This window comes from Eleutherodactylus coqui, chromosome 12 (genome assembly GCF_035609145.1).
Source record: "Eleutherodactylus coqui strain aEleCoq1 chromosome 12, aEleCoq1.hap1, whole genome shotgun sequence".
Lineage (NCBI taxonomy): Eukaryota > Metazoa > Chordata > Amphibia > Anura > Eleutherodactylidae > Eleutherodactylus > Eleutherodactylus coqui.
Window position 1 is genome coordinate 102,944,484 of NC_089848.1, and position 9,911 is coordinate 102,954,394.

Below are 9,911 nucleotides of genomic sequence, written 5' to 3' on the forward strand. Positions count from 1 at the left end.
GGGCCCAGTGTTGTTCAACATTTTCATAAATGATCTGGAGGAGGGAATTGATGGGAAACTGATCAAATTTGCTGACACAAAGCTAGGAGGGATAGCTAAGACTAGAGAAGAGTTTAAACAAGCTTGAACAGTGGTCGACGATTAACAGAATGGTATTTAACAAGGAGAAATGCAAAGTCCTACATCTGGGCAAGAAAAATGAAGAAAGCACATACAGAATAGAATGGGAGGAATTGAGCTAAGCAGAAGCACACGTGAAAAAGACTTGGGTATACTAATAGATCACAAACTGAACATGAGTCAACAATGTGATGCAGCAGCCAAAAAGCAAACACAATTCTAGGATGTATTAAGAGAAGCATATAGTCTAGATCACGTGAGGTCATTATCCCCTCTACTCTTCCTTAGTCAGACCTCATCGGGAATACTGTGTCCAGTTCTGGGCACCCCACTTTAAAAAAAGACATAGAGAAACTGGAGCAAGTTCAGAGAAGAGTTACGAAAATGGTGAGTGGTCTGCAAAGAACGGTTAAAGGATCTGGAAATGTTTAGCTTGCAAAAAAAAAAAAGCCTAAGAGGAGACTTAATAGCTGTGTACAAATATCTGAAGGGCTGTCACAGTGCAGAGGGATCAGCCCTATTCTCATCTGCACAAGGAAAGACTAGAAGAAATGGGATGAAAGTAAAAGGGAGGAGACACTGATTAGATATTAGAAAAAACTTTCTGACATTTAGGGTGATCAATGAGTGGAGCAGGTTACCACGGGCAGTGGTGAGTTCTCCTTCAATGGAAGTGTTCAAACAAAGGCTGGACAGACTTCTCTCTGGGATGATTTAGTGAATCCTGCATTGAGCAGGGGGTTGGACCCGATGACCCTGGACGTCCCTTCCAACTCTACCATTCTATGATCCTGCACTGAGCAGGGGGTTGGACCCGATGACCCTGGAGGTCCCTTCCAACTCTACCATTCTATCATTCTATGAGATCAGGCCACCCATAGAGATACATGGGCGTCAACGAATACATTAAAGCATGCGGATTTGATTTGCGGACCTTTGAATCCGGAAAACAAATTGCAGCATCCTCCATTTTTCTGCGGATCCTGCACGGACAGCTTCCATCGCAGTCAATGGAAGCCGTCCAATCCGTGGCACGCCCGCAGCTGACCCTGCAGACATGCCGCATCCACCGTGCAGAAGAAAAAAAGATCTGTCTGAGATGGAGAAGACCCACACAGGATCCGGACAGGTAAGAAAATATCCATTGCTGCGGGCCATGTCGGATCCTGCTGCATGCTCCCACGGGTGGAATCCATCCTGCCCGTGGACATGAGACCTTAACGTCAACCATGAGTGAAATGTCAATAAAAATTGTTCTGCTGCCTGCATTTACATGTACAGATGATTGCTTCGCTCTGCCAGTTTTGGATGAAATTTGTGGCATGTAAAAGGGCCTTTACTTAGAGGCATACTACCGTAGTACTGTGAGGAGGTCACTTGTGCACTATTACTGTGAAGGGACACAAAAGGTGTGGCTTAGCATCAAGGGGGCATTAAATAAATAGCTGTAGTACACCACAAGAGAAGTTCTTTCAACTGTTCAAAAGTTAAGAGGTAATCTGCACTATTTTTATGTCTTTTCTCAATAAACCTTTTCACAGCCCTGTAAGTATACATAATTACCAGCAGAGGGCAGTATATCCACTCACATCTAATTAATGAGCTATCTCACTGATAATCAGCTGTGCAAACATAGTGGCCTCACCAGTAGCAGCAGCATTAATATTAATGTGGTATGAATGCCACCAGTTCTGTATTGTTTTGCATCTACTGCTAATTAGGAAGCTTGAATATAAAGCAGACCCCGCGTGTACAGCTTTAATTTTTCTTTGTAGATATTCTAAAATATTCATTTGATTTGCTTTAAAGGGGTGGTCTCGCGAAACCAAGTGGGGTTATACACTTCCGTATGGCCATATTAATGCACTTTGTAATATACATCGTGCATTAAATATGAGCCATACAGAAGTTATTCCACTTACCTGCTCCGTTGCTAGCGTCCTCGTCTCCATGGTTCCGTCTAAATTCGCTGGCAGCTTGCTTTTTTAGACGCGCTTGCGCAGTCCGGTCTTCTCCTTTCAGCACGAGCCGCTTCAGTGTGCTCCCCGCTACAGCTCTTCTGCGCATGCGCAGATGAGCTGTCACTGCTCGGGAGCGCGCTGGAGCGGCCATTCTGTACCTTCCTCTGTTAGAGGAAGGTGCAGAGCTGCCCAGCTGTCCTGCCGTCCAGCTGTCCTGCCGTCCAGGTAAGTGATGGGCCGGGGGGGCTGTCGTCGCTGTCGCTGCGCCGGGGGGGTGGGGGGGGTGGCTGCCGCTGCGCTGGGGGGGCTGTCGTCGCTGTCGCTGCGCCGGGGGGGGGGGGGGGGCTGTCGCTGCGATGGGGGGGCTGTCGTCGCTGTCGCTGCGCCGGGGGGGGGGGGCTGTCGCTGCGCTGGGGGGGCTGTCGTCGCTGTCGCTGCGCCGGGGGGGGGGGGCTGTCGCTGCGATGGGGGGGCTGTTGCTAGGCCGGGGGGGGCTGTCGCTGCGATGGGGGGGCTGTCGCTAGGCCGGGGGGGCTGCCGCTGCGATGGGGGGGCTGTCGCTAGGCCGGGGGGGGCTGCCGCTGCGATGGGGGGGCTGTCGCTAGGCCGGGGGGGCTGCCGCTGCGATGGGGGGGCTGTCGCTGGGCCGGGGGGGCTGCCGCTGCGATGGGGGGGCTGTCGCTAGGCCGGGGGAACTAGCGCTAGGCCGGGGGGGGGCTGTCGCTGCGATGGGGGGGCTGTCGCTAGGCCGGGGGGGCTGCCGCTGCGATGGGGGGGCTGTCGCTGGGCCGGGGGGGCTGCCGCTGCGATGGGGGGGCTGTCGCTAGGCCGGGGGAACTAGCGCTAGGCCGGGGGGGGGCTGTCGCTAGGCCGGGGGTGCTGTCGCTAGGCCGGGGGAACTAGCGCTGGGCTCCGGGGCCTTCACCTGGGCTCCGGAACCTAGCGCTGGGCTCCGGGGCCTTCACCTGGGCTGAGGGTCTAGCGCTGGGGAGCCGGGGGCTAGCGCCGGTTACCTGCTGCCTGGCGGTGGGTGACTGGTCGGCGGCTGCGGGGCGTCTGGTCGGCGGCTGTGGGGCGTCCGGTTGCCATGGAGATTACAAGCATTTGAATTCCCCGCCTCCAGAGATGACGTCATCAACAGAATCACGTGACTGGCGTCTCGGGAGCGCGCACGTCGGGCTGAAGCAAGGGCTGTACACTTTGGGAGAAGAATCGGCGGCCATCTTTGGAAAAGTTTTTAAAAGTTGCTGAAACACTGGAACAGTGAGTAGAAACCGGCTTTAAAAGTCATTTAAACGGGTGCTTAGTTTTGTATGCTGAATAAGGGGGACTGGGCAAAAAACAACAACTCACTGCTTCCTCGAGACATCTCCTTTAAGCTAAAATGTTTCATTTTCATTAGTTACATTATAGGAGTGACAACAATGTAGCATGTAATGCTCTGCATGAATGTGAACCCCCCCCCCCCACCTATAACCACACCTGATTAAAGCTCTGGCAGCCGCCTCCCTTTGTAACCTCCAATGTGGAAGAGGCTGCAATAAATCCACCTATGGCTAGCTTCACACGGACAATCGCGATTTAGCCGCAGCAAAATTGTGTCTTTGTTTACTGCGATTTTTGAGTGTCAGCGATGCCTTTGTAGAGAATAATCTCACATCGCTGCCGCCCGTGATAAAATCGCGCAATTTTTTATCGCAAAAGTCAGTGAGACTTTCTAATGCTAAAATCGCATATTTGCTGCGATACGATAAAGCGCAGGCTTCATAGGGAAACGTGAGATTAAAAAAAAAAAAATGTAAAAATCGCACATCACAGAAAGATAGAGAATTCCGCAATTTATTTATCTCTCAACATCACATCAGTGAAAACATCGCAGACGAGAAGGAAACCATCGTAAATCATTGGTTTCATAATCTGCTTTTTTACTAACGCATCAGGCGAAAATCCCGCACCGGCCCCCGAATCTTTAGAGACGAGTGGGGAGATACTCGGCTAAGGCACTACTCGCTCGAGTAATGTGCCTTAGCGGGTATACTCGCTCATCTCTAGTCTGGGTCTCACTGCTGAAAGTTCTGACGATTTCCAAAACGGGACTCCCATGTCCCATTCTGTCTCGCTGGGGGTTGCTTCTTTCCCTGCAGTGAGGTTAGCATGAAGGGAGTGCTGGCCAAACATGCGTGGTCAGCGCTCCATTCATTTCAATGGGGCTGATGGAAATGCCCAAGCGGGTGCCGCACAGTTTCTCTGCAGCCCCATTGAAAGTGAACAGAGCTGCAGTGCGCTTGCCTGACCAGCACTCCATTCAGTCTCCTCCTCTCTGGGGGTGCTGTAACCCTGTGGTGCAGAGGACTGGGGATACAGGACCCCTGATCTTGACATCGGTGGTGGTCTCAGCAGTGATCTTCGTGCAATCTTAGTACAACCCCTTTAACTCTTAAGGGTACATTCACACTTACGTTGCTGCTGTCAGTTATACTTCCTTCTCTCTGTTCTGTTTTTATAGTAGAAAAAGGGAATTAAAACGGAAATCAATTCATTTCCATGTGCTTGAAAAAAATGAAAAACAAGTAGAAAATTTCCAGTTTTCTTCTGTTCCGTTCGGTTTCTGCTTTTGAATGGAATAAATGGCGCAATCTGCAGTGCTATTTATTCAGTTAAAAAACGGAAATCAAACAGCGCGGGAGCAAACTGAAACATTTGTTTTCTTTTTCCTTTAAATCGATTTTTTTTCCTGCGCAAAAAAAAGTAGAAGGCCCAAATTATGTCATTTTTGCCACAACTCAGAAAACCCCGCCAAAAAAATGACAATGGCTGTGCAAAAAATAAAGCGCACTAGGATGCCAGTTTTTTTTTTCTTTCTCATTGACTCAAAGCGGGAATTCTCCGTGGACCACAATACGGCATGCTGCGATTTAATTTTTTTTTTTTAACACAGTCCATGTAAAAAAAAATTGCACATGTGAATAAACCGTAAGGGTGCCTTCACACTGGCAAAATAATCGCATGAGTTTCACGCGATGCGAGAGTGAGCGAACACGCAGAATTATGAAACCAATGATTTTTTATGGTTTCATTCCCATTTGCGATGTTTTCACTCATGCGATGTGGAGTGAAAAAAAAAAATAATAAACCCACAGCTGCCCTATCTTCCTGTGTTTTACTTTTTTTTAATCTCCCATACTTCCCTATGGAGCCTCCTTCTCTTCGCAATGCAAAGCATGATTTTCGATTTGATGCGGTTTTAACATTAGAGACTCCTAGTGTCTATCCCGAGACAATCACAAGCGGCAGTAAAAAGCAGCGCTGACACTCAGACATCTCATGAGCAAAATTGCGAATTTTTTTCTTTCTTCTTGTGGCAATATTGCGATCGCCAGTGTGAAGGAGCCCTCAGGCTAACTTCACACTGGTAAGCGCGATATGGGGTCGTCAATCCTCCCGCCCCCCGTTGTGCTCCCTATCATGTAAATTCCTGGAGCACGCGACGTGTTGTCATGTCAGAACAGCATCACATCAATGTGGGGATGCAAATGAGTCCTTAATAGAAATGAGCTAGCAGTGCCTTATGCGAGTACCTGCCCGCTCGTCTTAAAAGATTCGGGGCCGGCGGAGGAGAGCGGTGAGATGGGGGAGCGGGGGGAGAGAGTGAGAGAGAGAGCTCTTCCCCCCCCCCCCCCCCCCCGTTCCTCCCCACTCTTCCCTGCCGCTCCCCACCCCCTGCCGGCATCCGAATCTTTAGAGACGAGCGGGCAGGTACTCGCATAAGGCACTACTCGCTTGAGTAGTCTGCCTTAGCGAGTACACTCGCTCATCTCTAGTCCTTAAAGGGGTTGTCCCGCGCCAAAACGTTTTTTTTTTTTTATTCAATAGGCCCCCTGTTCGGCGCGAGACAAACCCGATGCAGGGGTTAAAAAAAAAAAGTTTAGTACTTACCCGAATCCCCGCGCTGCGGCGACTTCTTACTTACCTTACCAAGATGGCCGCCGGGATCTTCACCCACGATGCACCGCGGGTCTTCTCCCATGGTGCACCGTGGGCTCTGTGTGGTCCATTGCCGATTCCAGCCTCCTGATTGGCTGGAATCGGCACGTGACGGGGCGGAGCTACGAGGACCAGCTCTCCGGCACGAGCGGCCCCATTCACCAGGGAGAAGACCGGACTGCGCAAGTGCGTCTAATCGGGCGATTAGACGCTGAAATTAGACGGCACCATGGAGACGAGGACGCTAGCAACGGAGCAGGTAAGTGAATAACTTCTGTATGGCCAATATTTAATGCACGATGTATATTACAAAGTGCATTAATATGGCCATACAGAAGTGCATACCCCCACTTGCTTTCGCGGGACAACCCCTTTAATTATATTACTGTGCTGTATGGCTCAAAACTGCTGTCATATCTTAGAAACTGGGAAAAAAACACTCTATGTCCTCACCCCAAAGTGTAAAGCCCCTCCGTATGTTCCATGTGCTCCTCATTTCTCTTGGTAGGAAGTAACACACACATCCAGCTCGTTTCTATGTGAACTATTGTACGACTCCAGATGTCTGATTGGAAGCGACGTCATTTGCCTCGCAGTTTTCAGTTTTTTACCGTTGGTTATATCTTCTACCGCATGGCTGTAAATACCGTGTGAGAAATGACAAAGGGAAGCGATCTCTGCAGCCACCTGCGACAGCGCCGGCGTCAGCGACGCCATACTTTGTAATTACCTCCATTGTTGAGATTCATGTAAAATATTGAATTAACACGTTTCTTCGTCAAGTTATTCCGTTTGTGTCACTTGGGTAAAATGAATCATTTATCAACATTCTGGCAAAACAAATTGGATTTGATGAATTTAGAATTTTAATAGTCACTCATAAAAAGCGATGTATTCAGGGCGAGTCATCAGCGGTGTACTTGGAGATATTTGAAAACGGTCTTATTATGCTAATGAAGACAGTGCTGACGCCAAGTGGATGCAAATTTTAAGAGTTGATGGTAATTAAAGCAGTAGGGATGTAAGGCGGACTACATCAAAGCCAACACAATATTTCCTAATTGGATACATTCTATCCCATGGCTCATGCTGTGAAGGTGTGCACATCTTAATTCTTATAGAACTAGCTCCGCCACTCTCCGCCTATGAAAGAATACTTGTAGGATGCAATTCTTGCTAAGAGACCCGTGTAGCTGCAGTCTAACGAAATTAGGTTTCTTATTTGAGTGCCTGGATAAGTTGGATTCGTATCAGCATGTGTCTGCAGAGACGAGGACTGGTGTGTCCGATGTGCATTCATCAGCAGTGATGTATTCCCTTCATGCATACAGAATGAACACTAATAGAGACCCTATTCAATAGCGTGATGGACTGCTTTTGGCCTTCGGAGCCGTAATCATTCATCGTGGTGTTCACCCACTGGTATCAGGGGACCTAGGGTGTGCCAAGAAAACTTTTCCCACACCATTACTCCAGCAGCCTGATAAGAAGGGATCATCGATTCAAGCTACTTGCTAGAGTAGAGTCAACTGAAACAGCTGAGTCCTGTTTCGGGTTGAACGTTGCTAAAAGTTTGGTTCAGCACAAACCTGGGCCATTGGCGCTTCATCATAGCCAAACCTACTCTTCTTCCTTCTTTTCCTCCTCCTCTTAGTGTTATACATCAGTTTTAGGGATATTGGTGAAGTTCTGCTTTAATTCAAACTAGTTCAGACCGAATTTAACTTTTTGCCAAAATTCGACAAATCGGCCAAACTTTAAAGTTCACTCGTCACTCCTGCCTGCACCAAATTCTGACCTCCCATCAGCATAGTGCAACAGACATCTGGATTCATCTGACCAGGCGATGTTTTTCCACTGTCCAGTGATACAATTTTTGTGCTCTTTTGTCCACTGAAGTTTTGCCTTTCTGTTTCTCCTATACACAATGGTTCTGGAACTGGTCGTCTGCTGTTATAGTAAGGATATATATGTGTGTTTGTGTATATACACTCTTTGTCAAAAAAAATCAAGCACCTAGAAGAAGGTGTCATTTTGCTACATCTTAGGCAGATATGCAAATGATGAGATTTGTGGTGTGATGAGATGAACCGTCTTGTCACCTTAGGCCCTAAAAATGGTTCCACCCTTTGCCTATATAATGTCTCTCAGAGGCTACTTGTGTGTAGTGACCTCTTTTTTTTTTGTGCTTGTGTAGAGCTTGTTGACAGCTTGTTGACGTCTCTATAAAAAAACTGAAGAGATTTTGTCCAGTTAACAGAGTTTGAAAGGGGCGCATTATTGGAATGTGAGAAGCTGGATAGTCGTATCGCCGAATTGCCGCCACCTGGGTCGTTCTAACTAGACTGTTAGGAAGTGTTGGGACCAGTGGATGCACAAGGGCACACAAAGCAACCGGGCTCAATGCGCCTCCGACAGACCACCAGTAGAGACGATCATTCGATTGTCCGACAAGCATAAGCAGCTCCAATTGAATCATTGTCCACCATCTAGAGACAGGTGACACCATCGTTACAGGCTCCTGTGTCTGTCGGAACCATTTCCAGGTGCTTAGCTAAAGGACATTTGGTCTCACGGTGCCCATTACATGTACGGCCTTTGACACACACCATCGCCTCCCTTAGGCAGTGGTGTCATGAATAGTGAAACTAGACTGCTACGGACTGGAACCGGGTTGTCTTCAGCTATGAGTCAAGTATCTGGAGACCTACGGGTGAGCACATCACTGCCCCACTGCTGGGGGTGGTTGATAGCAGCGAGCAGGGATTGCAGTCAGTAGGAAAGGGAGCATGTTACCTGGGAGAGTACAGAGGGGTTTGGTTTAGGGGATGTGGCATGCCTCCCTGAAGAGGTGCATTTTTAGAGCATGCTTCAAGTTTTGTGTGTCAGTGATTGCCCAGATAGTTTGGGGTAACGCGATCCAGAGGACTGGTGCTGCACTGGAGAAGTCTTGGTGGTGGGAGAGAGAGGTTTTAATTAGAGGGGCACTCAGTCTGATTTCATTAGTGGATTGGAGGACGCGGGTTGAGAGGTAGATTGAGATGAGGGATGCAATGTAGAGCAGCACGGTGCTATGGAAGGCTTTGTGGATGCAGGTAATGAGTTTGAATTGAATTCTGTATTTTACAGGCAGCCAGTGGAGTGACTGGCACAGGGCAGAGGCGTCCGAGTAGCGGCTGGACAGGAAGATGAGTCTGGCTGCCGCATTCAGGGTGGATTGGAGGGAGGAGGCTGATCAGCAGCGATTTGCAATAATCCAGCTGAGAGTGGATGAGGGCAACAGTGAGCGTTTTTAGCGTGTCCACGGTGAGAAAAGGGTGGATTCTTGTGATATTCTTGAGGTGCAGCTGACATGTTCGGGCCAGAGATTGAATGTAGGGGGTAAACTCCCAGTATGCCCAAGGCAGCGAGCATGCTGGGAGTTATGGTGGCGCCACACACTGAGATGAAGATGTCAGGATGAGGTCGGTTAGTGGAGGGTGGAAATACCAGTAAGTCAGTTTTGGAGAGGTTTAGGTTTTAGGTAGAGAGAGGACATAGTGTTAGAGACAGCGGACAGACAGTCGGTGATGTTTTGGAGGAAAGGTGCAGAGATGTCACGGGAGGAGGTGTAGTGCTGGGTGTCGTCAGCATAGAGATAGTATTGGAGGCCAAATCTCCTGATGGTTTGTCCAACAGACGCTGTGTAGATGGAGAAAAGGAGGGGGCCGGGGACCGAGGAAGTGCAGAATCACACTGAGAACGCTCAGACGTGTGGATTACCGTGAGATCACCATGATCCTGTTGTGACATGGTTGGCGAGCTGTGACAAGTTTAGTTTAGTTTTACCCATATTTAAAGTATTAT